The 25,989-nt window shown below is 40.8% G+C and overlaps 1 protein-coding gene across 1 annotated transcript in view; it reads left to right on the top strand.

The window, feature by feature from the left end:
- Nucleotides 1-25,989, top strand: part of SNTB1 (syntrophin beta 1) — a 161,964-nt gene that overhangs the window by 57,096 nt on the left and 78,879 nt on the right. The window lies entirely within an intron of this gene.

The raw sequence follows: 25,989 nt of genomic DNA, 5'->3' as shown, positions 1-25,989 counted from the left end.
GGGTTTTGTTGCCTTGCACGACATTGTTAGCGTGTCTGTTCATGCCATGTTTAATAAAAGGAATCCAAATATAATGAAGCATATAGATCAAGGGGTGTCAAACTCGATTTCAATCAGGGCTGCATCAGGGTGGTGTTTGACCTTGGGGGGGGGGTAAGTGGGCGTGGTTGGGGTGGACTTGACCAGGGTGAGCATAGCCAGTTCGATGTCCTGCAGCCCTCTGCCAGTAAAACAGAGCCTGGCAAGGCCACACATGGGATTTGGATTCTGGTGCATGCGCAGAAGCTGAATCTCACGCCAATGTGTCCGCGGCTGCTCGCCAGACATGTGCTTGCTCGCGCTGGTCACCGGGAGCGTTCTGTGAGTGCCGGCAACAGGGAACTCTTATCTGGTGAGGATGTGTGTCTACATCCTCACCAGAAAACCATCTCTCACTGCTAACCCACACTCAGTAATAGACCTTGGAATACTAATATCGAATGACCTAAGTGCTAAAGCCCACTGCAACAATATCGCCAAAAAAGCTTCTAGATCCTATGCAGCTTCTGCTCAGGCAATCTCACACTACTCACAAGAGCCTACAAAACTTTTGCCAGACCCATCCTAGACTACTGCTCATCTGTCTGGAACGCATACCACATCTCAGACATCAACACCCTCGAAAACGTCCAAAGATATTTCACCAGAAGAGCCCTTCACTCCTCCACTCGAAACAGAATATCCTACGAAAATAGACTCACAATCCTGGGCCTAGAAAGCCTAGAACTACGACGCCTAAAACACGATTTGAGTATTGCCCACAAGATCATATGCTGCAATGTCCTACCGGTCAATGACTACTTCAGCTTCAACCGCAATAACACAAGAGCACGCAACAGATTCAAACTTAATACGAACCGCTCCAAACTTGACTGTAAAAAATATGATTTCAACAATCGAGTTATCGAAGCGTGGAACTCATTACCGGACTCAATTGTGTCAACCCCTAACCCCCAACACTTCTCCCTTAGACTCTCCACGATTGACCTCTCCAGGTTCCTAAGAGGCCAGTAAGGGGCGTACATAAGTGCACTGGTGTGCCTTTCGTCCCCTGTCCAATTGTCTTTCCTTTCTTTCACCTATCATATATATTCTCTTCCTTTCATATATCCTCTCCTCTAAGTTCACTTTTACCCTCTTTTATATTACCACATGTCTATTTTTCTTCCTATGTATTTGTGTATTGGACAAATGAATAAAATAAAAATAAATAAAAATACGTTTACCAGCCTTTTCCACAACCCAGTTGCAAACTGCTGACATTGGGACCCCTGGACTATAGAAAACCTCCAAAGTCCCATTTAACTCTGGCATGCATGGAATCTCCGAACATTCCCACTTCTTTCTTCTAGCCTGGCTTAAGCTACAGGCAAACTTTAGGTTTGATTCTTGGCCAGCTGCAGAGTCTGATGCAATTTGTGAACTTTACACTCCATAAAATAGACATGTGCACATGTATTTCTTGATTTAAAATCACAATTGGGGCCAGAATTTCCATTGCTATCTGATGCAGGCATTAAGGAAGTCACTCCTGATTTTATGGCCTTTTATTGCCACAGTCGCTAAGTGAATAACAGTACAGCGGTGCCTCTACTTACGAAATTTTCTAGATAAGAACTGGGTGTTCAAGATTTTTTTGCCTCTTCTCAAGAATCATTTTCCACTTACAAAGCCCAAACTGTAACCGGAAAAGGCAGGGAGAAGCCTCCATGGGGCCTCTCTAGGAATCTCCTGGGAGGAAACAGAGCCGGAAAAGGGGGGGAGAAGCCTCCGTGGGGCCTCTCTAGGAATCTCCTGGGAGGAAACAGGGCCGGAAAAGGGGGGGAGAAGCCTCCATGGGACCTCTCTAGGAATCTCCTGGGAGGAAACAGGGCCAGAAAAGGGGGGAGAAGCCTCCATTGGGCATTTCTTGGAATCTCCTGGGAGGAAACAGGGCCGGAAAAGGGGGGAGAAGCCTCCGTGGGGCCTCTCTAGGAATCTCCTGGGAGGAAACAGGGCCGGAAAAGGGGGGGAGAAGCCTCCGTGGGGCCTCCCTAGGAATCTCCTGGGAGGATACAGGGCCGGAAAAGGGGGGGAGAAGCCTCTGTGGGGCCTCTTTAGGAATCTCCTGGGAGGAAACAGGGCCAGAAAAGGGGGGAGAAGCCTCCGTTGGGCCTTTCTAGGAATCTCCTGGGAGGAAACAGGGCTGGAAAAGGTGGGGAGAAGCCTCCATGGGGCCTCTCTGGGAATCTCCTGGGAGGAAACTGGGCCAGAAAAGGGGGGAGAAGCCTCTGTGGGGCCTCTCTAGGAATCTCCTGGGAGGAAACAGGGTCTCCACCCTTCCTGTTGTTTCCCCAATCGCACACATTATTTGCTTTTACATTGATTCCGAGGGGAAAAATTGCTTCTTCTTACAAACTTTTCTCCTTAAGAATATGGTCACAGAACGAATTAAGTTCATAAGTTGAGGTACCACTGTAATTCAAAGTGAAATTACATGGTGGTTAAGTGATTCTTTGCTTCTCTTCAGAAGCCAACTGGAAAGGTTGGAAATGGTGATCACGTGACCTCCAAAGTAGTGTAAACCAAACTCTCAGTGTCATGTCGTCGTCACGCGATGTGTCACAACTTTTTCCCCCTTCGCTATACCGGCTGTGGGCGTGGCCAGCATGTGACGCATCCGGCAGGCCACGAAGTTGACACCTTGCTGTAGCCCATAAATACATTTATTTATTTATCTATTTATTTATTTATTTATTTATTTATTTTAATTTATTTAATTTATTTGATTGATTGATTGATTGATTGATTGATTGGATTTGTATGCCGCCCCTCTCCGGAGACTCGGGGCAGCTAACAGCAATAATAAGACAGCGTATAACAATAATCCAATACTAAAAACAATTAAAAACCTATTATAATAAAAACCAAACATACAGACATACCATGCATAAAATTGTAAAGGCCTAGGGGGAAAGGGTATCTCAATTCCCCCATGCCTGGCGGCAGAGGTGGGTTTTAAGTAGCTTACGAAAGGCAAGGAGGGTGGGGGCAATTCTTATCTCTGGGGGGAATTGGTTCCAGAGGGCCGGGGCCGCCACAGAGAAGGCTCTTCCCCTAGGTCCTGCCAAGCTTGCCAAGCAACTGAATTTGGATCATGTGACTGCAGATGCTGGGATGATTGTAAGTGGAAGAATTGGTTGTAAGCCGTTCCTTTCAGTGCTATAATTGAATGGTCACTAAATGAATAAAGCTAAGACTACCTGCATTTTTCAAGCCATTCTGACTTCATGAAGTTGGTTCCTTCGAAGAAATAAAGCTATGTTCTTCCTACTAAAAATATCAAGAATTTAAATTTGAATTTAGTGGCTTCATAATCCAGGAGTAAAATTTCAGATTTAAATCTGATCCTGCTGTATAGAGCGCTGGTGAGACCACATTTGGAATACTGTGTCCAGTTCTGGAGACCTCACCTACAAAAAGATATTGATAAAATCTAACGGGTCTAAAGATGGGCTACAAAAATTGTGGAAGGTCTTAAGCATCAAACTTATCAGGAAAGACTTAATGAACTCAAATCTGTATAGTCTGGAGGACAGAAGGAAAAGGGGGGACATGATCGAAACATTTAAATATGTTAAATAAGGTTCAGGAGGGAAGTGTTTTTAATAGGAAAGTGAACACAAGAACAAGGGGGCACAATCTCAGGTTAGTTGGGGGAAAGATTAGAAGTAACGTGATAAAATATTTTACTGAAAGAGTAGTAGATGCTTGGAACAAAGTTCCAGCAGACGTGGTTGGTAAATCCACCGTAACTGAATTTGAACATACAGTATATCCATCCTAAGATAAAATGCAGGAAATAGTATAAGGACAGACTAGATGGACCAAAAAGTCTTTTTCTGCGGTCAATCTTCCATGTTTCTATGTTTCTAAATCTGTTGTGTATTTTTTCCTCTTAAATTCTGGGTTAGGAAAAATAAATCTTGCACCACTTTCTTTTTTCCTTTTCTTTCTCTGAATGGTAATGGCGACTTCAAAGACAGTAGTTGTTTTGACAGTAGTTTTAATTGGTTTTCTGTTTAAATATCTGCAACTCATAGGAGCTATTTTCTAACTTTAGTAAATAATCCATTAAAGAGCAAAGAAAAGCCTGGAGCAAGAAGTGATTCAGCTTTGCTAAACCTGAAACCGATTAGAATTACATGCACATATAAAATATAAATATCACCTGCATTCAAACGTTTTTTTGACTATATTTTCTGCCCAATCAGAAGCTACTGGGGAATACAATAGTGCAAGATAAAGACATTTTGAGATCTATGAAGGAAGGAGAATTTAACTGAGTTTTATCCAACCTAGTGTCTCTTCCATTTGGAATCCATTCCAGCTGGGGATGATGGGAATTGTGGTCTGTTAAACCAAATGGGACTCAAGTTGTGGAGAAGTGGGCTAGCAGTATTCAAATGACAGTGACACGTGGGGTATAATTTATCCTTTTATATTTGATGGCACTGAAACTGCCTTTTGGTATAAATTGAGGATTCTTGTTGATTTTGAAACATAGGTTAACTATGACCACATTTCTTCTCTGCTTCCCCAATGACAACTCACTCACTCTCCAAAAAGACCTGGACTTTGTCTCAGACTGGTCTAACACCTGGCAACTTCAAATATCAACCAACAAATGCTCTACCCTCCACATCGGCAAAAAGAATCCAAACCGCATATGCAAACTGAATCAACAATTTCTCACAGCCAACCCACACTGAGTAAAATACCTTGGAATACTAATATCGAATGACCTAAGTGCTAAAGCCCACTGCAACAATATCGCCAAAAAAGCATCTAGAGTTGTTAACCTGATCCTACGCAGCTTTCGCTCAGGCAATCTCACACTATTCACAAGAGCCTACAAAACTTTTGCCAGACCCATCCTAGACTACTGCTCATCTGTCTGGAACCCATACCACGTCTCAGACATCAACACCCTTGAAAATGTCCAAAGAAATTTCACCAGAAGAGCCCTTCACTCCTCCACTTTATTATTAAATTATTATTATTATTATTATTATTAGTAGTAGTAGTAGTAGTAGTATTACTATTGATGAAATATTATTGAACGCCACAAGCCACTAAGAGAGAAACCTGCAGTTGCTCACACCCATATTATTATTATTATTATTATTAATAATAATAATAATAATAATAACTGCAATTCCAGAATGCATTATTGCTTTTATTAATATAAACCAAAATAACACAAACCAATGAAGAAGCTTGAAATGTCTGTAGTTTTCTCAATTGTACTGAATGTTTTGATGTCTTTTAAGCAAGTTTGGGTTTCTGATCAAAACTTTTCTTTAGTTCTTTTCCTCTTCTTCTTCTTCTTCTTCTTCTTCTTCTTCTTCTTCTTCTTCTTCTTCCTCCTCCTCCTCCTCCTCTTCATCTTCCTCTTCCTTTTCTTCTTTTAAAAAATAGTTTTAAAGGATTAGGAACAAGGTAAATAAGAGATAATTAAAGAATTGCTAAATTGCATTTTTATGAACTGGATTTGCAGTGCTATAGCTAGAAAAACAACCCAGTGGGAATAAAGACCTGTCATAATCTTGTTGATGATGCTGTTTGTTGATGTCCTAAATAACACAAACGCCCGGATGGTCTTCTTTCTAAAAAAGAAAGAAGAGTTTATTCCATCAATTGCATGTTTGAAACCTCAGCATTTCCTTCTTAATAGAAGCAAAGTAAAAGTAAACAAGGGAAGCTGTGAGGGTCTCTAAGGCACCAGGTCTAATCAAAAACCTATCATCTGGCAGTGCCTCTATTACAGAAGCCAATGAAATATATCTCCAAAGTAAGCACAGGCTAAAATTCTACAGAAGATTTCAGACCTTAAATTGGGCTGGAGATTAAGAAAAGGACCAGAGGGGAAAACACTTTGATGTTGAAGCGACCAACTTTATGGATGTTGAGACTGAAACCCTCAACATTTCCAGCCAGTAGCAGCTTTGATAAGGGCTGTGTGTTTGTGGGGATTAACTTTTCATAAAAGGTTGTGTTAATTCCTGTTGTGCATACACAGAAACGTTTAGATTGAGATTAGTTGTGAATAACTACTCAGCCACACACAGATATACTAATTAATAATATGTTATTTCTCAAAGTAAACTATGCTAAGTTTACTTTGAGAAATAACATATTCCGATAAACAGTTTAAAGCCATACGCATAATAAGTCAGATTAACAATGTAAATGATACCAAGTACAGTGTTCCCTCGATTTTTGCGGAGGATGCGTTCCGAGACCGCCTGTGAAAGTCGAATTTCTGCGAAATAGAGATGCGGAAGTAAATACACTATTTTTGGCTATGAACAGTATCACAAACCTTCCCTTAACACTTTAAACCCCTAAACTGCAATTTCTCATTCCCTTAGCAACCATTTAGATTATTATTCACCATGTTTATTTATTAAAGTTTATTAATAAAAATATTTATTAAAGGTGGACGAAAGTTTGGCGATGACTTATGACGGCATCGGGCGGGAAAAACCGTGGTATAGGGAAAAAAACAGCAAAGTATTTTTTAATAAATATTTTTGAAAAACTGTGGTATAGCCGTTTCGCGAAGTTCGAACCCACGAAAATCGAGGGACCACTGTACATAGTCTTTCTTAGTAGTTGTCTTTGTCATAATCAGCAAGCAAGATATCAATCCTAAACACATTTTAGCTATAACACTTGACTACAATACAGAGAGATTGCAGAGCTAACTTAACAGAGAATAGCTAGACAAAGAGAAAGAGAGAGGGTGACTCAGAGAAATAAGCTATAAACTCTAGCTCCCTCTTGTGGCAATCTGCAACACCTACAGCCAATGTATTGCCAACCCTAACAGGTTACAAAATTCTGATTTGTGACAACAGGCCCAAACTAGCATGTTACAGTGGTTAACTTTGTTGGATGAGGCAACTCCAAATCTGATTTTAATAAAGGAGAATATTTGTAGCTCAGGGTTGAAAGGAAGGGACCATCGTGCCCTCTGAGCTTGGTGGGTTTCTTGTAGATGTTTCGTTACCCAAACTAGGTAACATCACCAGTGCAGTTGTGCAGTTTCTGAGAACATTCTACCTTTCAATTTTGACTGTAATGGTAGCCCTCAACTTAAACAATCAAAATTTTCTGTTCTCTGAGACAATTGTTAGGTGATTTTTGCCTTATTTACATCCTTTTCTTGCTATACAGTGGTACCTCTACTTACGAACTTAATTCCATAACCAGGTTCTTAAGTAGAAAAGTTTGTAAGAAGAAGCAATTTTTCCCATAGGAATCAACGTAAAAGCAATTAATGCATGCGATTGGGGAAACCACAGGGAGGGTGGAGGCCCTGTTTCCTCCCAGGAGATTCCTAGAGAGGCCCCACGGAAGCTTCTCCCTGCCTTTTCCGGCCCTGTTTCCTCCCAGGAGATTCCTAGAGAGGGGCCATGGAGGCTTCTCCCCGTCGTTTCCGGCTCTGTTTCCTTGGAAACTTTGTAAGAATAATATACACTGCTCAAAAAAATAAAGGGAATACTTAAACAACACAATATAACTCCAAGTAAATCAAACTTCTGTGAAATAAAACTGTCCACTCAGGAAGCAGCACTAATTGACAATCAATTTCACATGCTGTTGTGCACATTCAACTTTGTACAGAACAAAGTATTCAATGAGAATATTTCACTCATTCAGATCTAGGATGTGTTATTGGGAGTGTTCCCTTTATTTTTTTGAGCAGTATATATACCCTGTTTTCCTGAAAATAAGTCACCCCCGAAAGTAAGACGTAGGAGGTGTTTCATTTTGCAGCATTTCCGAACAGAACATAAATAACACTGCTGTCCATAAATTTCACCCCAAATCGCTGCATCAATCAGATTTAAAACATACCCAACACGCTTCCAACATGCATCTGTGTGTTTGGATGCGTTTTTGCTGCAGCAGGATACAGGATACAATTCATTGAAAGAAAAATAAGACATCATAGAAACATAGAAACATAGAAGTCTGACGGCAGAAAAAGACCCCATGGTCCATCTAGTCTGCCCTTATACTATTTTCTGTATTTTATCTTAGGATGGATATATGTTTATCCCAGGCATGTTTAAATTCATTTACTGTGGATTTATCTACCACGTCTGCTGGAAGTTTGTTCCAAGGATCTACTACTCTTTCAGTAAAATAATATTTTCTCATGTTGCTTTTGATCTTTCCCCCAACTAACCTCAGATTGTGTCCCCTTGTTCTTGTGTTCACTTTCCTATTAAAAACACTTCCCTCCTGGACCTTATTTAACCCTTTAATATATTTAAATGTTTCGATCATGTCCCCCCTTTTCCTTCTGTCCTCCAGACTATACAGATTGAGTTCATTAAGTCTTTCCTGATACGTTTTATACTTAAGACCTTCCACCATTCTTGTAGCCCGTCTTTGGACCCGTTCAATTTTGTCAATATCTTTTTGTAGGTGAGGTCTCCAGAACTGAACACAGTATTCCAAATGTGGTCTCACCAGCATTCTATATAGCGGGATCATAATCTCCCTCTTCCTGCTTGTTATACCTCTAGCTATGCAGCCAAGCATCCTACTTGCTTTCCCTACTGCCTGACTGCACTGTTCACCCATTTTGAGACTGTCAGAAATCACTACGCCTAAATCCTTTTCTTTTGAAGTATTTGCTCACACAGAACTGCCAATACATTAGTCAGATTGAGGATTCCTTTTCCCCAAGTGCATTATTTTACATTTGGAAACATTAAACTGCAGTTTCCATTGCTTTGACCATTTATCTAGTAAAGCTAAATCATTTACCATATTGCCGACGCCTCCAGGAATATCAACCCTATTGCACACTTTAGAGTCATCGGCAAATAGGCAAACCTTCCCTACCAGACCTTCCCCTATGTCACTCACAAACATATTAAAAAGAATAGGACCCAGAACAGACCCTTGTGGCACACCGCTTGTAACCTGACTCTGCTCAGAATACTCGCCATTCACAACAACCCTCTGGTGTCTATGCTTCAGCCAGCTGCAAATCCATTGAACTATCCAGGGATTAAGTCCAATCTTCACTAATTTATCTATCAGCTCTTTATGTGGAACCGTATCAAAGGCTTTGCTGAAGTCCAGGTAGGCAATATCCACGGCACCACCTTCATCCAACACCTTTGTGACATAGTCAAAGAAATCAATGAGATTAGTCTGACATGATTTGCCTTCAGTAAAGCCATGCTGATTTGGGTCCAATAATTTATTGTTTTTTAGGTGCTGATTTATCCTCTTTTTCAGTAGAGTCTCCATCATTTTAACGACAACTGATGTCAAGCTAACTGGCCTGTAGTTACCAGCTTCTTCTCTACTGCCCTTCTTGTGGATAGGCACAACACTTGCCATTCTCCAATCCTCAGGAACATCTCCTGTTAACAAGGATTGGTTAAACAAATCAGTCAGGGGGGTAGCAATGACAGATCTGAGTTCTTTAAGAACTCTGGGGTGGATGCCATCTGGACCCATTGCCTTATTTATCTTTAATCGTTCAAGTTCTTCTAAGACATCGGCTTCTAAGATCACTGGAGCTGAATCCGTACAGTTGGAGGCAATGCTATATCCCTCTATAGTATTATTTTGTAAGGTGTCTTTTGAGAAAACTGAACAGAAGTAGCTATTGAAATGGTCAGCGATCTCCTTATTCCCATTAATGCATGTATTTTTCCCGGTACTAAGCTTCGTGATGCCGCAGTTTTTCTTCTTCTTATCACTAATATATCTGAAGAAGGTTTTATCCCCCTTCTTTAGAGATTTGGCAATTTCTTCCTCTTTTGCGGCTTTAGCAGCATATATTATCTGTTTCGCCTCCTTCTGTCTCATTTTATACACCTCCCTATCAGCTATACTTCCAGACTCTTTATACCTCCTATAGGCAGCCTTTTTTTCATTGACTATAGTCCTTACATCATTGCTAAACCATAGCGGTTTCTTCTTCCTTTTACCTTTAGTTATTTGTCTTACATACAGTCCAGTGGCTTTTAAGATGGCCTTTTTAAATACAGTCCACTGGGTGCTCGCTCCTGCCATTTTATCCCTCCCCTTTAATTCATTATCTAAATATTCCCCCATTGCATTAAAATTTGTTTTTCTGAAATCCAATACTTTGGTTGCATTATAGGATTGCTCACAATGAGTTTTTACATCAAACCACAAACATAGATGGTCACTGCAACCTAAATTTTCTCCCACCTTGACATCTGAAACCCAATTCCCATTCGTAAAAACTAAATCTAGAATATTCTCCCCTCTAGTTGGTGTCTTAACCAGCTGTGCCAGAGCTGCTCCTGTAAAGGCCTCTACTATATTCTTACTTTTGCATGTAAGGGCACTGGGGATATTCCAGTCAACATCAGGCATGTTGAAATCACCCATAACCACAATATCTCCCTTTACTGCCATTTGGGTAATTTCATCCACCATCTTGTTGTCATATTCCTCAGATTGCCCTGGAGGCCTATAGATCACCCCAATTCTAATGACAGAACCGTCTTTATTTTGCATGCAAATCCAGAGGGTCTCTAGATCTTGACATGTATTTTGAATTAGTGTTGTTTTTAGAGTTTCTTTAACATAAATGGCTACTCCACCTCCCCTTCTCTCTATTCTATCCTTCCTATACAGTGTATATCCTGGTATGGATATTTCCCATTCATTAGAATCCTTAAACCATGTCTCAGTTATGGCAACCAGGTCCAAATTATCTCTAGATATTATGGCCATTAATTCACAGAGCTTGTTGCTCAAGCTTCGAGCATTCGTGCACATTACACGAAGAACATTATTTTCATTATTAGTTTGCCCCTTATCATCAACAACTACATCTATTTTATTTGCAGCTCCCTTTTCATAAGCTTCCAAAAACTGCTTTATCCTCATTGGTCGGGGACAGAAATCACCCACATCAGTTACATCTCTGTCCCCTTTACCTAGTTGAAATGCCTGTCCAAAAAAGTTCTGAATTCCTCACCGAGTACCTGGGTACCTCTGTATGATGGATGCAAACCATCCCTCTTAAACAACTCCCTATTAGACCACCTACTGACATCATGACTTACATAGCCAAAACCTTCAGCTTTACACCACTGCTTTAACCACACATTAAACTCTATGATACACGTTGTTTTATCCTCTTGGCCACAAACCGGTAACACCTCTGAGAAAGTCACTGAATCTGCTATTTTACCCAGCTCCACACTTAGACATTGAAAATCTCTTTTTACTACATTGACATTTCTCTGGGACAAATCATTTGTGCCAAGATGCACCACCACATCAATGTTATTACCTTTACTCACAGCCTTAACAATGTTTGTAATCCTCCTCCTGTCCCTGCTGGCAGTGGCCCCTGGGAGACACCTCAGCACCTTCACCACGTCCTTACTCTGTCCCAAATCAACACCTCTAACAGTCGAATCACCCACAAGAAAATGTGTCCTCTTTATATTTCTACTAACTGCACTTGATGGTTTGGTGACATTTACAACAACATCCCCTAAAAATAAGACGTAGCACATCTCTGGGAGCAATACTTAATATTGCATAATAATAATAATAATAATAATAATAATAATAATAATAATAATAATAATAATAATAATAATAATGTGTTGTGAGCCACCCTGAGTCTTCGGAGAGGGGCGGCATACAAATCTAATTAATAATAATAATAATAATAATAATAATAATAATAATAATAATAATACAAGATGCTGTCTTAATTTCTGGGAAACAGGGTATATATAAGTCTAAATGCTAAGTCTAAATAATGGTCACCTACAAAAAGATATTGACAAAATTGAACGGGTCCACAGACGGGCTACAAGAATGGTGGAAGGTCTTAAGCGTAAAACGTATCAGGAAAGACTTCATGAACTCAATCTGTATAGTCTGGAGGACAGAAGGAAAAGGGGGGACATGATCAAAACATTTAAATATGTCAAAGGGTTAAATAAGGTCCAGGAGGGAAGTGTTTTTAATAGGAAAGTGAACACAAGAACAAGGGGACACAATCTGAAGTTAGTTGGGGGAAAGATCAGAAGCAACGTGAGAAAATATTATTTTACTGAAAGAGTAGTAGATCCTTGGAACAAACTTCCAGCAGACGTGGTAGATAAATCCACAGTAACTGAATTTAAACATCCCTGGGATAAACATATATCCATCCTAAGATAAAACACAGAAAATAGTATAAGGGCAGACTAGATGGACCATGAGGTTTTTTTCTGCCGTCAGACTTCTATGTTTCTATGGTCATAAATCACTAAATGAACTGCTGTAAGTTGACGACTGCCTGTACTGATAATTATGATAGATGGTCAGGCGCCCCAGAAAAAGCCAACCTTGCCAGCTGACCAAACTCTGCGTTCTGCTTAGAACTGTGGCACACCTCCAAGCTCACCAGAGGCATGAATTCTGGTCAGGAGACCACCCAAGAATGACAGTGGTGTTGCAAATTTTGGCAGAACTCGAGCAACCAGCCTTTCATGTGTTGAAGACAATTCTTAAAAAAAAAAAAGATTAAAAAAGAGAGGCTTTGTTGTTCACCCGGAGCTTTCATTCCATATTCCCCCGCTCCCCCCGCAGAAGCAACAAAGATTTCCATTGTCCATTTCATGAATGGCAGGCAGCATTTTAGAGAAGCCACAGGGGCAGCATATTGTCATGTGAAAAAAGAACATAAGTGACCAGCTGTGTGGCAGCCACAGGTTTTCCTTGCATCACAGATTTCTTTTCATCCTTAGACAGATAAGGAGCTACAGCCTTGATGGCCCACAGATGCCTTTTGAGAATGACAGGCATCCATGTGCCTGGCAGAGACACCTCTTTCTGTTGGTTATCTGTGTTCAGACCCTGGATTTAGCAAAAAGACATGATTCTGGTGAGACCACATTTGGAATACAGTGTTCCCTCAATTTCCGCGGGGGATGCGTTCCGAGACTGCCCGCGAAAGTCGAATTTCCGTGAAGTAGAGATGCAGAAGTAAATACACTACTTTTGGCTATAAACAGTATCCCAAGCCTTCCCTTAACACTTTAAACCCCTACATTACAATTTCCCATTCCCTTAGCAACCATTTAGATTATTACTCACATGTTTATTTATTAAAGTTTATTTAAAAAAATGTTTTTTAAAGGCAGACGAAAGTTTGGCAATGACATATGATGTCATCGGGCGGGAAAAACCGTGGTATAGGGGAAAAAACCGCAAAGTATTTTTTAATTAATATTTTTGAAAAAAACGTGGTATAGACGTTTCGCGAAGTTTGAACCCGTCTCACAATTATAGTGGGGAAAACAGCAAGACATTCCGTATGTTCCCTGCCTTGAGTTACTTAAAGAAATGAAGGCAGCAGGATGAGAATCAAATACATAGATAGAGCCCTATGCTCAATGGACTTGGGAGTCACATACAGCCAATGATGGGCTGTACGGTCAGGTATGCAGAACTGGTAGAAAAATTTGGACTTTTTTTCTTTTTTTCCCTTCTGGGCTCTGGGTAAGCTTTTCCTAACACAGTAAATGAGGTTGAATGTGTATAGTTTTAGAAGAGCTGTGCATACGTGTACACATACCACATACAGTTTATATAGTAGATAATGCATATTCTTGCGTGCCTGTGTGTAATTTGTATGTACACACATGGCATATATACATAGAATTAAATAGTATATTTTGGATGTTCAGTAATAGTAAATAGATAGAGAAATTGTATCTCTTTGAGGCGAGGAGAGGCCAGGAACCCTAACCCAAATCCTTGATGTGAGTGACATCATGTTGGCCACCTTTAATCCAGTAACATGACTTTTAAGCCACCCCCAGTCACATGATCATCAAGCCACTCCCACCTGGTCCCATGGATGACAAGCCACACCCACAAAATAAGCCACGCCCACAGTGCGGTAGTAAAAAAACAATTGCAGCCCTTCACTGCATACAGCACTAAAATTCTGTGTGTCATCTTTGCCCTAATTCATAAACCATTACAACCTCAGTGAGTGGCTTTATATAACACATCAAAGCCAAACTAAACCTCACTTGATGATACCTGTTCTTATAACCTGTTCACCATCCTATATGGTTCACTAAGATGACGAGTTTTATCTATGTGGAAAAAGCTGAGGCAGGCTGCTTTATAAAATACTCAATTGCTGGCAAAGATAAGATTACCTCTCGCTCCTTAGTTCAGGTTGGTGAGTTCCCTATTGCAATACCTCTGTTCCGGAAAGTTCAGTATCTCTTGAACAGTTTTACTGTTTGCCAGGATCCTTAAAAGTTCTAGATCAGCTTTTAAGAATGTGCAGACGATGCAACTTTAAATATATCCTATCTTTTTAAAAACGAAAAGAAAAGAAGGCTTTCTGTGTGTAATCAGACAAATTTTGGACCATGCTGGTGAGACCACACTTGGAGTACCGTGTACAGTTCTGGTCACCGCACCTCATGAAGGATATAATGGAACTGGAAAAGGTGCAAAAAAGGGCAATAAGAATGATAAAGGAAATGGAGCACCTCTCTTATGAAACCAGGTTGCAACTCCTTGGTCTCTTCAGCCTTGAAAGACGACGTTTAAGAGGTGACTTGATTGAAGTGTATAAAATCATGCATGGGATGGAAAAGTTGAATGGAGAAAAATCCTTATCTCTATCACACAATACTAGGACGAGGGGGCACTCCCTAAAGCTCATAGGTAAGAAAGCGAGGACAAATAAAGGGAAATATTTCTTCACCCAGAGGGTCATTGGTTTATGGAATTCACTTCCAAAAGAGGTTGTGACAGCTGTCAGCCTGGATAGATTCAAGGCAGGATTAGACAGATTCATGGATGCCAAGTGTATCGGTGGTTATTGAAACGGATGTCCAAGTGCCGCCTCTGTGTTGGTTGAGGCAGGCAGGATTCCCTTGAGTACCATTTGTTGGGATCAGGGGAAAGGGAGGGTCTTGCCTTCTCTTTCTGCTCAAGATTCTCATGGACAATTGATGAGCCATTGTGTGACACAGAATGTGCGACTCGATGGGCTTTGGCCCGATTCAGCATGGCTCTTCTTATGTTCTTATTTTGTATTTGTATTTATATTTATTAGATTTGTATGCCGCCCCTCTCCATAGACTCGGGGCAGCTCACAACAGTGATAAAAACGGTACATAGAGACAAATCTAATAATTAAAATCTAAAATAGCAATTATACATATAAAAAATCTAAAAAAAATCCAGTAAATAAAAACATACATACATATGTTCTTATCTGGGTCTTAGAAACATAGAAGTCTGACAGCAGAAAAAGACCTCATGGTCCATCTAGTCTGCCCTTATACTATTTTCTGTATTTTATCTTAGGATGGATATATGTTTATCCCAGGCATGTTTAAATTCAGTTACTGTGGATTTATCTACCACGTCTGCTAGAAGTTTGTTCCAAGGATCTACTACTCTTTCAGTAAAATAATATTTTCTCATATTGCTTTTGATCTTTCCCCCAACTAACTGTCTGGGTCTTATTTCTTATTTCTCCACTCCTTTTCTGTGTTCGGGACAGCAGTTATTTTACATTAGGAGATATTTTCTGTGAGTCATTGTTTCAGTTGAAAATTGATAATAAGAGGCCTGGTGCAAAGATCATCATTAATGCATCAAGAATATACTTAAGATACAATTGTGTTGAATGAATCCACTTAATCTTGGAGAAAGAAAGAGAAGTGATTTTTCATTTCTTCCCAATTATTTACTTCTGTGTTACAGGAACAATGCTTAATTAATTACGATTGTGCTGTTCTCCCCTCCCCTGCTGTTGTGATTAAATATTACAGGTGTTCTAAGAAAAGCGTTTAATGTCACAAGCTAAACCACCATTCCAGTGCCTGGATTCAGATGTCACACTACACCAGGGCTGCACAACTTTGTAAAGCCCAGGATCTCCTGTGCCAATGCCAGGGGACCCAATCTCAAACACAGTGGGAGGGGAGGGGCGAGGACAAAAACTGCACCGGTTTTTATTTAATTTGCATTTGAGCTTAATTAAAATGGAAGCATTTATATGATTGATCTCCAGTCATGAATCATAGGCAGCCCAAACCCTCAGAGCATGCAATTGCTACAGTGAAAGAGGACGAATACTCTGCTTGTCACATTAATTAGCTGTTTCCTGGATGCGTCTGGATTACAAATCGGAAATGCTGGCCTGAGTAGGGCCTGATCCCCCCCAAAAAATCGGGCAAAAGATGCCTAAAACGCAAAGGGATTCTTTTCCTAGTATGCTTGCCGTAGAATTCTCTGTAGCAAGAGGGGCAGAATTGGATTTCACGTATTTCGGCAGCCATAATAGAATAACAGTTGGAAAGGACCTTGGAGGTCTTCTAGTCCAGTGTTGGAAAAAACAGCCATCACACCCCACCCCCCACCTCCAAGTCAGGAAAATGCTGGGGTATACAAGGACTTAATTGTTTGGATGATTCAGTCTGTAATGTTCTCTGAGTTTTCCCATTGGTCTCCCACAGGTATGTTTTAAGAAAACTAATTTTGTGGCCTCGGGTTCAGTTTAAGACTGCTTTAAAAGTGAAAGAGTTTTGATATTCATAAGGAGAGGAGAGGTACACAAACACACACACCCCTCCTTTCCTTGCGAATTTCAAAACATTTCCACTTTTAAAGCAGCCTGTATACTTCTGATTTTAGCTGGACAGCTATAGAGCACATCACATTTTTTAGCATAGTTGCAAATGTAGGATGTGTGTGTGTGTGTTCATTCATTCACAGGGAGAGAGTAGAAACATAGAAACATAGAAGATTTATGGCATCTAGTCTGTCCTTATACTATTTCCTGTATTTTATCTTAGGATGGATATTTGTTTATCCCAGGTATGTTTCAATTCAGTTACTGTGGATTTACCAACCACGTCTGCTGGAAGTTTGTTCCAAGCATCTACTACACTTTCAGTCAAATAATATTTTCTCATGTTGCCTTTGATCTTTCCCCCAACTCAGATTGTGCCCCCTTGTTCTTGTGTTCACTTTCCTATTAAAAACACTTCCCTCCTGAATCTTATTTAACCCTTTAACATATTTAAATGTTTCTATCATGTCCCCCCTTTCCATTCTGTCCTACAGATTACACAGATTCATTCAGTCTTTCCTGATACGTTTTATGCTTAAGATCTTCCACAATTTTTGTAGCCAGTCTTTGGACCCGTTCAGTTTTGTCAATATCTTTTTGTAGGTGAGGTCTTCAGAACTGAACACAGGATTCCAAATGTGGTCTCACCAGCATAGTTCCCTCTAAGCTGAGCAGTGAGCAATGGCTCACTTAAAATTCATCATCAACTCAGAGTTTTCCAAACCTGCCCAGAAGCCGAGAGGGAAAGAGTGAGAGGGAAGGAGAGAGAGAGGAAGAGAGGAAGAGAGGAAGAGAGAGAAACAGATAGAAAAAAGAGAGGAAGGAAAAGAGAAAGAAAAAGAATGGGAGTAAGGAAGAGAGAAAGAAAATCAAAATCTAGTTTGAAACTAGCTCAACTATTGAAGTGGCATTTTGATATTGATAGAGTTGCCCTATTATGAGCTCACTGTTATAGACACACAGTACAGTATTTTATTTTGAAATTCTCTGAGGCAAAACAGGGTGGGTTTTTTGTTTGTTTGTTTGTTTGTTTATTTAATATTTCTATGCCGCCCAGTCCCGAAGGGACTGCCGCTCAGACACTATACTTTTCCTCCCACCCCAAAAAAAATTAGAGGGAACACTGCCAGTGACAGCGAATTTTTTCCCCCTTGTGTGCTGAAAGAGCATGCATACATGTTATCGTGCATGTGTGAGTGCCCACACCCAAAATTCCATGCTTGGGGAGGGCAAAAACAGCTTCCCCCGTCCCCCAGAGGCCCTCTGGAGGCCAGAAATGGCCTGTTTACCAACTGATTGGGCCCAGTAGGCTTGTGTTTCACCCTCCCCAGACTCCAAAGGTTTCCCTGGAGCCAGGGGAGAGTAAAAAGGCCCTCCCCACCCCCAGAGGCTCTCTGGAAGCCAAAAACATCCTCCCAGAGCCTCTGTGCAAGCCAAAAATCAGCTGGCTGGCACACACATGTACGATGGAGCTGAGCTAGGGCAATGGCTTGCATGCCAGCAGATATGGCTCCGCGTGCCACCTCTGGCACCCGTGAATAAGTTCGCCATTACTGTTCTAGTCCCACCCCCTGCTCAAGTAAGAGACCATATACCCATGATGGCAAACCTATGGCACGTAAATCACAGGTGGCATGCAGAGTCATATAGGACTTTGTCTTGTGTCATGTGCGCTCTGGCCAACTGATTTTTGGCCTTGGGAAATGCCCCTTCGCCCTCCAGATGCAGCCCCGGAAGCATAAAAAATAAAAAATCACCCAACAGACAAACCAGAAGTTTGGAAAAACGCACTTCCGGTTTGCCGTTTTGCTGGTATTTTTTGCACTCCCAAGGTTCAGTGAAGCTTCCGGAAGGCCCGGAGTGCAAAAAACAGCACAATAAGCAAACCAGAAGTGCATTTTTCCAAACTGTTGGTTTGCCCGTTGTGCTGTTTTTTCCACTCCGGAGCTTCAGGAAGCTTTCCTGAACCCTCCGGAGTGCAAAAAACAGCACAATGGCACACCGGAAGTGTGTTTTCCTAAACTTCCGGTTTGCCTGTTTGGGCAATTGTAGTTTGTAAATTATGGCTTATATCTTAGAACAGTGTTTGAACATTTTCCCATTCCAGCAAGGGAGGTCTGGGTGTGAGAAACTCGTTCTATTGACAAAGTTGAATGGGTCCAAAGACAGGCTACAAAAATGGTGGAAGTATCAAACTTATCAGGAAAGACTTAATGAACTCAATCTGTATAGTCTGGAGGACAGAAGGGAAACATTTGTTTGAACATTTTCCCATTCCAGCAAGGGAGGTCTGGGTGTGAGAAACTCGTTCTATTGACAAAGTTGAATGGGTCCAAAGACAGGCTACAAAAATGGTGGAAGCATCAAACTTATCAGGAAAGACTTAATGAACTCAATCTGTATAGTCTGGAGGACAGAAGGGAAACATTTGTTTGAACATTTTCCCATTCCAGCAAGGGAGGTCTGGGTGTGAGAAACTCGTTCTATTGACAAAGTTGAATGGGTCCAAAGACAGGCTACAAAAATGGTGGAAGCATCAAACTTATCAGGAAAGACTTAATGAACTCAATCTGTATAGTCTGGAGGACAGAAGGGAAAGGGGGGACATGATCCAAACATTTAAATATGTTAAAGGGTTAAATAAGGTCCAGGAGGGAAGTGTTTTTAATAGGAAAGTGAACACAAGAACAAGGGGGCACAATCTGAGGTTAGTTGGGGGAAAGATCAGAAGCAACGTGAGAAAATATTATTTGACTGAAAGAGTAGTAGATGCTTGGAACAAACTTCCAGCAGACGTGGTTGGTAAATTCACAGTAACTGAATTTAAACATGCCTGGGATAAACATATATCCATCCTAAGATCCTAAAATACAGGAAATAGTATAAGGGCAGACTAGATGGACCACGAGATCTTTTTCTGCCATCAATCTTCTATGTTTCTATGAGAGGACACCCATCTTAAAGTGGCTGAGGTTGAGAAATATTGGTCTAGAATTTGTATAAGCTGAGCTAGTTAACCACGGTTAAATAAGCCATGGTTTAATACAATATGTGAGCCAGACATTGGTTCTATTTATATAAAGTATGTACGGTAAGTACAGTAATTTTTAATATAGCATGACTGAATCTCAGGTATCCTTAATTTTCAGTGTTTATTTTGTATCCTGTTTGTCTTTTCAAGTAACCACTCATACTTTTCTTTGAACTGCAGGGTTTTTTTCCAAAAAGTTTTTTTAATACTTTTTCTCCACCTTCACAAAACGAATTACATGTTACAGAAAGCATATATAGATACACATTCTTATCCATTATTCAAGAATCTCCATTTTAATCTATCCTTTTCTTTACCTACCCCAGTCTGCTCCTTTTATTAGTCTTTCTACTCCCTTCCTTCTTTCTTCATCTCCTCCTCCTACCTCCTTACTCCTTCACTCCTCCCCCCCTCTCCTTCTCTTTCTCCCCTTCTACTTCCTCTTCCACCCTCTTTAACCTTTCCAGAATATCTCCCATCTCATATTTGCAGACTGATGTTAAATTTAAGGAGTATTCCTAACTCTTCCAAAAAATAGAGGATTCTTGTTGTTTATAACATTTTGATCATAAAAACATAAAATAAATCTATTATACTAGATATATAACGCTCAGAAAAAAAGCTACCTCCAGTAAAAATATATATATCTAGTTTTATCTTTTGGGTTCACTGTCAAATTAATCCAACCATTTGTTCTGTTTAGATGAAATATTTAAGTAGTTTTTAATATAGCATGACTAAATATTAGGTATTCTTGATTTTCAGTGTTTATTTGGTATCCTGTTTGTTTTTTCAAGTAACCACACATGCTTTGCTTTGAACTGGGTTTGTTTTGTCTTTGAACTGTGTTGAGTTTTGGTATGTTCATATTGAAAGCCAGCTCATCCGTTTGGAACCCATATCGCATCTCAGACATTAACACCCTTGAAAATGTCCAAAGATACTTCACCAGAAGAGCCCTTCACTGCTCCACTTGAAATAGAATACCCTACGAGACTAGACTTTCAATCCTGGGCCTAGAAAGCCTAGAACTAAGATGCCTTAAACAAGATCTAAGTATTGCCCACAAGATCATATGCTGCAACGTCCTGCCTGTCGGCGACTACTTCAGCTTCAACCACAACAACACAAGAGCACACAACAGATTTAAACTTAATATTAACCGCTCCAAACTTGACTGTAAAAAATATGACTTCAGTAACCAAGTTGTTGAAGCGTGGAACTCATTACCGGACTCCATAGTGTCATCCCCAAACCCCCAACACTTTACTCTTAGATTATCTATGGTTGACCTATCCAGATTCCTGAGAGGTCAGTAAGGGGCGAGTACAAATGCACTAGAGTGCCCTCCGTCCCCTGTCCTATTGCTCTCCTATATCTTGTATACCTTTCTTCTATTCCTATATCTCCTCTTCTATTCTTTCATTGATATGTTCTATTACTATATCTTCTTTTCTATTATTTCTTAAATATATTTTACTATGAGTATCTCCTCTATAACCTTCATCATGTATTTTACTATGTATATATAGATATATACCCACTAAAACCCTCATTGCGTATTGGACAAAATAAATAAATAAAATAAAATAAAAACTTTGATGTTGTAGTTAAGACATCCAGCTTGCAGCTAGAGGGGCCATGACTTCTAGTTCTCCTTAGACACAAAGCCACCTTGGGCCAGCCTCTGTCCGTCAGTCCAAGGAAGGAGGCTGAATCACTTTTGAAATCTTGCCAAGAAAATTGCAGGGAGTCAAATGGTCAATGAAAATGGTCAATGCTGACCATTTGTTGGGGGTCAGGAGAAAGAGAGGGTCTTGCCTTCTCTTTCTGCTCAAGATCCTCATGGACAATTGATGGGCCACTGTGTGACACAGAATGCTGGACTCGATGGGCTTTGTCCCGAGAGAGTTCAAACTAACAACCTATGTTTTAGGTAAACTTGGATTGTTTGGATAAACTATGGTTTGCATGAAAGAACAATGTGGTGTTGATTGAAATTGAAAACGGATTCAAAATTGAAAGACTGGAAGGGAAAGGGGGAAGCGTATATTTGTAATGATAAGGCATGATTCATAACCCTTCCTGATCAGGCCACGGTGAGGTTTTTAGTCATAAGGACTAGAAACCTGTTTTCTACACCTCTGCTTTTTATCAGCAGGAAATAGAAGTTAAATCAATGTTTTTTCAAACTGGGCTACTTCAAGATATTTGAACTGGGAATTCTGAGAATTGAAGTCTACTCATCTGATAACTGCCGAGTTGAAAAACATCGCTACAAATGAATTTGTCGCTGGCAGAAGAAAAAGTAAAAAACCGAAATGTTTCTCTAAACCTGAACGTTCTGAGTGATTCAAAAAGAGACAGATTTCATCTTAAATGGGAAGACTTGTGGATAAAATCTCTTGTTTGCTTTTCTGATTTAGATAGGGTCATAAAGATTAACTTTTCTCCTGAATAATAGGTTTTAAAAAGAATTCCTTTGCTTCCTCAAGAGGTCATGGCCTTAAAAACACTCCTGACAACCTAGTACTGCAGTATTTATTTTTTTTTCTCATTGCAAATGGGATGTGAACAGACTTCTCCCAAGCTTCAAAACTGTGGCATTTTTACTTATTTCTACAATTTTTAAAAAAGTTTTTCAGAAGAGAAACATGAAATGTGAAACAGAAAACAGCAGGAGGGGAAATAATGAGACGATTACCAATACCGAAAACTCTGAAAGAGCAAATGAGAAAAACAACACAAGCATCACATGGTGAAAGGCCTGGTTTAAAAAAAAAAAAAGATTTTCAAAAAACAATGACTGTCAGGTTTTCTTATGGCGCAAGTGATCATCATAATACCTAATCATACCTAATACCTAATCTCCAGTTCTGGAGACCTCACCTACAAAAAGAGATTGATAAAGTTGAACGGGTCCAAAGATGGGCTACAAAAATGGTGGAAGGTCTAAAGCATAAAACTTATCAGGAAAGACTTCATGGACTCAATCTGTATAGTCTGGAGGACAGAAGAGAAATTGGGGGGGAACGGGACATGATTGAAACATTTAAATATGTTCAAGGGTTAAATAAGGTTCAGGAAGGAAGTGTTTTTAATAGGAAAACGAACACAAGAACAAAAGGCTACAATCTGAGGTTAGTTGGGGGAAAGATCAGAAGCAATATGAGAAAATATTATTTTACTGAAAGAGTAGTAGATCCTTGGAACAAACTTCCAGCAGACGTGGCTGGTAAATCCACAGTAACTGAATTTAAACATGCCCGGGATAAACATATATCCATCCTAAAATAAAATACAGGAAATAGTATAAGGGCAGACTAGATGGACCTTGAGGTCTTTTTCTGCCGTCAGGCTTCTATGTTTCTAATGATAAATTTTGTTAGTCCTCGACTTACAACAGTTCGTTTTAGTGACCGTTCAAACCAGGGGCAGATTCCTGTTTCTGCTGCTACCGGTGCGCTGCATTTGCGCCTTCGGGTGTCCTGCATGTGCCACGCAAGTGTCCCAGCGTGTTTTTGCTTCTGCGCATGCGCAGGAAGCAAAATCTCACAAGGGGACTTGTGCGCATGTGAGATTTCGGTGATTTTTTTTGCTTCCGCACATGCGCAGAAGCAAGAACACGCTGGGACGCGAGCGCGCACAGGACACCAGAAGCAGCTCAACTTCTACTACTGGTGCGGCGTCCTCAAATGTACTGGTAGGATCCCAGTACTGATTCGAACTTATAACCGCCCTGAAAAATGTGACCTACGACCGTTTTTCAGACTTTGCAGCAACTCCATGGTCGCATGATCAAAATTCAGACTTGCTGGCAACTGACTCATATTTATGATGGTTGCAGTGTCCCAGGATCATGTGATCACTTTTTATAATCTTTTTATTGATTGATTGATTGATTTTGTCCAATACACAATGAGGATTTTAGTGGGTAAAATACATGATGAAGCTTATAGAGGAGAAGAGCCTTCTCTGTGGCGGCCCCGACCCTCTGGAACCAGCTCCCCCCTGAGATTAGAACTGCCCCCATGATCCTGGCCTTTTGTAAGCTCCTTAAAACCCACCTCTGCCGTCAGGCATGGGGGAACTGAGATAACTTCCCCAGGCCTATACTGTTTATGTATGGTATGTTGTGTGTATGTTTTCTTAAATCATGGGTTTTTAGTTTTAATTATTAGATTTGTATTGTACATTGTTTTTCCTATTACTGTTGTGAGCCACCCCGAGTCTACGGAAAGGGGCGTCATACAAATTTAATAAATGAATGAATGAAGGAAGGAAGGAAGGAAAGAAGGAAGGAAGGAAGGAGATACTCATAGTAAAATATATCTAAGAAAGAAGAGAAGAGAAGATATAGGAATAGAACATATCAATGAAAGAAGAGTAGAAGAGATATAGGAATAGAAGAAAGATATAGGAGATATAGGAGAGCAATAGGACAGGGGACGGAACACACTCTAGTGCACTTGTACTCGCAATCAAACAATCAAACTCAATGTGGAAGCCCGATTCACTTAACAACTACAGTGATCCCTCGCCACTTTGCGGTTCACCTTTCACGGCTTCAGTGCATTGCGGGCTGCTGAAAGACCCGGAAGTGAGCGCGGATGGCGGCGATTTTGCCCGAGTCGGACCTTCTCCCTTAACCCAAGCAGTAACGAATGGAGGGTAGACTGCTTTAAAGGCTTGCAGCTGTGTTAGCCGGTCCTGGCGGTGCCAGGGGAGGGCCTGGGGCTAACTCAGTGGCGCGCCTGCCTCGTCCCTGCCAAAGCCACGCTTTGCTGCTGGGTATGGAGAGAAGCCTCTGGGAGCCCCTTGCGAGGATTCCCCAAGAAAGAGAGACGGAGGCAGAGAGACGAGAGGTAAAGACCGAGGGGGGGGATGAGGGACAATGTGTGGGGGATAGAGAGAGAAAAAATCCTACTTCCTGGATTTTTGTTTATTACGGGTGGTCCTGGAACGTAACCCCCGCGATAAACATATGGCTCTCTACATGGGGCTACCTTTGAAGAGTGTTCAGAAACTTCAGCTCGTCCAAAATGCAGCTGCGCTAGTAGCTTCGGGCTTTCCGAGACATGCCCATATCTCGTCATCACTCCGCGGACTGCATTGGCAACCAATGTGTTTCCGGACACAGTTCAAAGTGTTGGTTATGACCTATAAAGCCCTACATGGCATAGGACCAGACTATCTCCGAGACCGCCTTCTGCCGCACGAATCCCAGCAAACAGTGAAGTCCCACAGAGTTGGTCTCCTTAGGATCCCGTCGACTAAACAATGTCAGCTGGCGGGACCTAGGGGAAGAGCCCCAGATTAGATGCCCCCACCCTCCTCGCCTTTCGAAAGAGTTTAAAAACTCAGCTTTGCCGCCAGGCCTGGGGTTCTTTAGATCTTCCCCCCTGACCAATGGATGCTTTAGTTTGATTGTTGAATGAATGATATTGATAGTCCTTTTTAATTAGAATTTTAAAGTTTGTTTTTTAATGTATTAATTGGATTGTTATTATTGTTTCTTGTTATTGTTTCTTGTTTTTCTGTACATGTTTTTCTGTACATCTCCGAGACCGCCTTCTGCCGCACGAATCCCAGCGACCGATTAGGTCCCACAGAGTGGGCCTCCTCCGGGTCCCGTCAACTAAACAATGTCGGTTGGCGGGCCCCAGGGGGAGAGCCTTCTCTGTGGCGGCACCGACTCTCTGGAACCAACTCCCCCCGGAGATCAGAACCGCCCCTACTCTTCCTGCCTTCCGCAAACTCCTCAAAACCCACCTTTGCCGTCAGGCATGGGGAAACTAAACATCTCCCCCTGGGCACGTTGAATTTATACATGGTATGCTTGTGTGTGTGTATCTTAGTATATGGGGTTTTTTAAATTTTTCAATATTTTAATTAATTGGATTATGTATTGGATTGCTTTTCACTTGTTGTGAGCCGCCCCGAGTCTTCGGAGAGGGGCGGCATACAAATCCAAATAATAAATAAATAAATAAATGTTGTGAGCCATCCCGAGTTCTCGGAGGGGGACAACATACAAACCCAAACAAACAGACAAACAAACAAACGAATGAATGAGGGATCACTGTGTTATGAAATGGGGCAATACTCACTTAACAAATGTATCACTTAGCAACAGAAATTTTGGCCTCAATTGTGTTTATAAGTTGAGGACTACCTATTTAGTAAAATTGAAAGGCAGAATGCTCCCCAAAAAAACACCATTTATGGTTTGAGTATCAAAGAAAAG

Source organism: Erythrolamprus reginae, chromosome 3 (assembly GCF_031021105.1).
Source record: "Erythrolamprus reginae isolate rEryReg1 chromosome 3, rEryReg1.hap1, whole genome shotgun sequence".
NCBI lineage: Eukaryota > Metazoa > Chordata > Lepidosauria > Squamata > Dipsadidae > Erythrolamprus > Erythrolamprus reginae.
This window is presented reverse-complemented; position numbering and strand designations above follow the sequence as displayed.